Source organism: Lactuca virosa, chromosome 6 (genome assembly GCF_052849685.1).
Source record: "Lactuca virosa cultivar CGN04683 chromosome 6, Lactuca_virosa_CGN04683_v6, whole genome shotgun sequence".
Taxonomy (NCBI): domain Eukaryota; kingdom Viridiplantae; phylum Streptophyta; class Magnoliopsida; order Asterales; family Asteraceae; genus Lactuca; species Lactuca virosa.
In genome coordinates, this window is record NC_136431.1 from 154,071,725 (window position 1) to 154,077,724 (window position 6,000).

Below are 6,000 nucleotides of genomic sequence, written 5' to 3' on the forward strand. Positions count from 1 at the left end.
GGAGCTGAGCCAGATCCATAACACCTTCCACGTGTCTCAGTTGAGGAAGTGTGTGGCCGATGAGACGACAGTAGTGCCACTAGAGGACATTCAGGTGGATGCAAGCCTGAATTATATCGAGATACCGATCGTGATTATGGATCGAAAGGTGAAGGTTTTGAGGAACAAGGAGGTGCCCCTGGTTCAGGTTCAGTGGCAACATCGGAAAGGGTCCGAGATGACTTGGGAGCCGGAGTCCGAGATGCGAGAGCAGCATCCGGAGCTATTTGAGGAGCATGACGTCGGGGGCGAAGTCTGATTCTAGTGGGGGAGAATTGTAACATCCGGATTCCACGTATAATATATTAAGTGTTATTTTGAGATATGTGGAGTGACTCGACGAGTTGGTGCCTCAACTCATCGAGTGGAGTCGCGACCGGTGACACGGATTAATGAGTGGACTCGACGAGTCCGTGAGCTGACTCACCGAGTCAGCCCTGCTGAAGGAAACCCTAATTTCTCGGGCTTGTGGCCTATTTAAAGGCCCTTATGGCATCCCTTTGCGGCCACCTTCCCCAGAAAGAAACCCTAACCTGCTCTTTTCATTGTAGAGAGAGAAAGAGATAGAGAGACTATCTTGACCCTTCTTGAGCATTTTGGAGGAGAGATTGGAGGAGTTTGGTGGATCCATCCAAGAGGAGGCTGTGGATCTTGCATCCTTCTGTCATTTGCTGCTATTCATAGGTAAAAAGCTTTCAATTTTGGCCTCTTGTTCGTTAGATCTCATTTTTGAGGAGTTTTTAGGGTTTTCTCTCAAGCATTTTGTATTCTTGATTTTTTTGAGCATGGTTTGAGGTTAGAACCTCAGATCTGGACTAGAGGGGACCTTAAGGGTCCAAATATTTTAGCTTTATCGAGTTACAGGTAGGTCCCCATGCATGAGAACTTTCTTGGAGCTTGTGATGACATTTTGGAGCATGGATGCCATGCATGGATATTAGGAGGCTGGAGCATGTCATCAAGATCGGACCTTTACGTGACTTTTGGATATTAGGAGGCTGGATCTAGAGGTTGGAGTTGCAGATATGACCTCAGACATCCATATGAGACATCCAGGCGAGTCAACTCGCCGAGTCTATGCGATGAATCGACGAGTCGGATCGGGTTGCCCCGCGATTCGTGACCCAGTGGTAACCCGTCGAGTTGGGAGGTTAAGTCGACGAGCCGTGTGAAACACTTAGAAGAATTCAGAGGATACGAGTGGACTCGGCGAGTCACCTGAGTGCACTCGGCGAGTCGGGTCAACTTTGGCGGTTGACTCATCTTGACTTTCGTGTCTTGAGAGTAAGGTAGTTAGGAACATTGAGACCATGGAGGGTAAAATGGTCTTTTACCCTCCTGTGAGCATAGAAGGGTTAGTCTAGCTTCTTGAGGACCAATATTAATTAGGGATAATTATTATGTGCTAGGCGGAGGCTAGACTGGTGAGTAGAGTTCAAGATTCCGAGTTCGAGGTTTTCCTTTTGCTAGCTTGCGAGGTGAGTCTTCTTACTATACTTACCTTGAGTGGTAATTTTATGTGTGACCAGAGGGTCTTACGTGAATGAGCTGTCTATTGGGATATCCTGCTATTTGTTATGTGATATGTTTATTGTGTATTATATTGAGCTGCTGAGTTAAGGGGCCAGAGGGTCCATCTGAGTTGTGGGACCGGAGGGTCCCACTGAGACACATTGACCGGAGGGTCCTATTGAGTTATAGCCTCGAGTGGCTGATGTGTTGTGTGTGGTATTTTGGGGAACTCACTAAGCTTTATGCTTACCGTGTTATGTGTTATGTGTTTCAGGTAGTTCCGAGGATCGCGGCAAGACACCGGCATGATTGTACACACTGGCGGGAGATTGTTTTTATGATTCTGGGATTGTGTTTTACTTGTTGACATTTGAGACATATGTGATTTTGAGAAATATGAAATGAGTTTTATTGTGTTTGAAAATGAAAAATTTGTTGAAAATTTACGTCGTTACATGTCGGGCTCTCCGGGGCTTCCGCCTCGTGCTAGGGGGTTCCCTAGGCTTTTTTTTGGGGGGGGGGGGGTTTAGGGCTTAGAGAGATGTTCTAGAGAGAGAGGAAGAAGTTGGAAGGTGTGAGGAAGGAAGGGAACCCGGCACCTCTATTTATAGGCTTCCTGGAGCGTCACCACGTCGTGGTGTTGCGTAGGCTCCAAGGTTTCGTCTGGTGCTGACACGTGGCATCGCACATAGGGTGGAAATCATCCGATTTTCAAAAATTCATAACTTTCGCATACAAGCTCTGTTTTCGACATTCTTTATATCCAGGCGTAGGTAAAAATAAGATCTACAACTTTCATTTTGACTCCGTCGGCTAATTTTCGATTGATCTTAAATTTAACAGTACGAGGAGATTATATTGTTAAATGTCCGCGTAAAATTCATAACTTCTACATACAGACTCCGTTTTCGTCTGTCTTTTTACCGTTGAGTTCCTATTAATGAGATATTCAACTCTCATTTAGGTCGCGTAGGCCAAAAACCACTCGATCTAAAATTCGAGTTTCGGGTCGTGCAGTACTATGCCAAATCTTAGAAAATTCATAACTTCCTCATACGAAGTTAGATTTGGGCGTTCTTTTTTTTTGTTCTCAGTTTAACGTATACTACAACTTTTGTTTATATTTATAAGGCTAAAAAGTCCTCCATCGTAAATTCACTATTTACGTCTCCCGGTGCCGTGCCGGTTTTGCCGAAAAACTTCGACGGGTCATAACTTCTTCGTTATAACTCGGATTTCGGCGTTCTTTACATGTACGGAACTCTTGTAACATATACTACCACGTGGAAAAGATTAATCCTTCTAAATAATCTTCCATCAAAAACTCATTTTTGATGCTTATTGTCTCTAAATTGACTAGCCCGGATCTGCTGGCGTTACAATTATCTCCCCCTTAGGATGATTACGTCCTGGAATCATCAACGAAATAGGGCAGTATAATGACTCCATACGTTATTGTTGGGTTTTGAGCATTCTAACACTCCTATGGTGTACATGCAACCCTATAAACCTTGGATCTATGTTTTCTCTATTATACATGCAAATATTAACTATTCCAAGGTTTCATCCTAACTAGCATATTATGAAGCACCTATACTACAAAGTTCTAGTTAGATGACATACCTTTTGATGTAGCTTGATGTCTTCAAGCTTTAAGAGCTTAGCCCCAATAGTGTGGAAGCCTCAAATGGAATCACAAATCACCAAAACACCTTGGAAGAACTTGAGAGAATATGTATGCACACTAAAATCGGCCCACTCTTATTTTCACACACTTGTGCCAATTTTGTGAGCCAAGGACCCCTTTATATATTATGGAGGATTAGGGTTACATCCATGTAAACCCTAATACCCATGACCTTTCATTTACATAGGATCCATGGGTTAAAAGCTCCATGGACCATCCATGAAAGCTTAGCCCAACCTAAATGAATTTGGCCCATTCCATATATATAAGAGTCCATATTTAATTAGTTCTTTTTGATCTCTTAATTAATTCTAAATTAATTCTTGATCAATACTAATTAAATAATATGATTCCATATTAATATATTAGAACTTATAATATATTAATATAAATCATAAATATACTATTCTCAAAAGACTATCCATATAAATTGTGCTGGTGAACTGCAACCCAAATGGACCATGCCGGGTCGGGTCAAGTACATACCAAATATAGTTATGGACTTAGACATTAATCCAATAGTCTCCCACTTGGATAAGTCTAAAACTATTATTGAGTATGACTTCAAAACCTAACTGGCAATCGTAGCTCTTAAATCCGCTCTCGAGCTCTGACCTTGTCAATGACTTGTCCATTAGATAAGGGATCATATATTCCTCCATTCTAGATATCATATGGACTGAGACATGGATTATAATCATTCTCTCTGTCCATTTGTTGTTTCCCGATTTTCGATTTATGATGACTGACTGATTGAACAAATCAAATCAATCCTGGCTTGGCCAAGCACTCACATGTGTCATCGCTAAATCATCGAGGGGCCCACAGATATCGCTTTTATCCCGAAGGTAAAAAGAATGGATAAAGTTCGACTCATATGGCTTGTTCTACTACTTGTTGAATCATACACAAAGGCACGTTTTATAACATCGAGTTACCAAATGCGTTTTCGTGCAATCAATGTATAACCAACTCATAGTAACAACTCGTATCTCTAGGTTTGAAGAATATAAGATATTATCGTCTCATGATCACTCGTGATAAAATCCATGAAGTGATTCAAATGAGCGCGGGTTGAATCCAATACTCAGAACTTATGAGCACTCATGAGTGTTGTAGCACCACTTTGTCCACCAACTTGGACCTCTACAAACCAACCCATGACAGTCTTGATTCATATCTACTTCCAACATATGACCGACTGTGGATGGTTTGAATAACTTAATCATTCAGGAAGAGCGACTTAGTTATTCTGGAAGTCAAAACATGCAAAGTGAAACACAAGAATAAATGAATCAAATATGGTATCAAACCCTATGAATATAAATAAACACTTTTATTTATCACCATACTGATTACTCATTATTCATTGTTTCGGTTTTATCAACTTTATACTTGAATTAAAAACACTAGTTATCCCATGCTCCAAGCATGTACACTATGTTTTTCTTAAACAATAGCTTTTCCATACACCAAGTATGTAATCTATGTTTGTCTATGATCCTTACTTTGTGAACTAGATCGATTGAACATAATTTCAATGATTCTCTTTTCACACTCCCAAATCGTTATCGAAAAAATGTAAGAATTCCAAATTCCTATCATTTATCGAAATCTGTTTAGATTTTAAACTTATATGCACTGACCCTCTTGTAATGAATGTGTACAAAGTCACAAAACTTGTCAACAATCATTACAGGGCATTCCAATGAAGATCAACTTCATGGAAATTAAGTCTCATATTCAAAGTACATAGCTTTGAACATGCTTCTTGCATTAAGTTTTTCTAATCTTACACAGATAACTTCCACCTATGGAGACAACTCCATATTCCCATTTTGACTACCCCTTCTGAACAAGAGTTGCCTCTTTTCAGATTAGGTCAATATGGTCCTTCCAAAGTTAACACTATAATTCCAACTGTCCTTGAGCAACCAATCTTTGGTAAAGCTTTAGATTGTCCTCGACAATTGCTTAATCACTTTAGTCATATCCAATTCTAGATATTTTCCTCTTTATGCCCCCGGGCATTTGGAAAATTTAGAAAGGATGAATATTATAGCACATGCAATCGTTCCTGTACCCAAATCAAATGGGACACGATTCATGATGTCTCACATAAAGACATGATTCTAGACCAGTCTTTTGCTACAATATTTTTATTTGCCATGTTTTCAAAATTTGACTATGAAGAGGGATGCCGTAATCATAATCGAATTTTGAGAACGCAATATATAGAATTTCCTTAAGTTGAACCAATCCAACATGAAATTCATATATATATATATATATATATATATATATATATATATATATATATATATATATATATATTCTTGACTAAAGATGATTAAGGTCTCAATCTAAGCCTTTAGAACTGAAATGAAGTATATCCTCTCCCTTAATTATAGCAAAACAACTTTTTCAATCCCTGCAGCCTCACGAATTGAAACTTTTGTTTTCTATAATTAACATTGCTAACTTGCAACACTAACAATAATTATCATGCTCCCACTAACATGATGATTATTAGCATAACACTTATGCTCCCACTAGCTTTAACATGTAGTCAGAAATCAGCTGGACTTCTAGAAATCAATACTTTATTGACTTTCTTACCAAAGTTCAGATTTCTGATACGAGATGCTTTGATAAAACTTTATCAAAATCATACACCTTTCCTTAGATAGCATGCATGTGTGTCTAAACAATTTCAGAACTATGAAAAGGGATGCCATAATCATAGTCTCAATTGTTTAGAC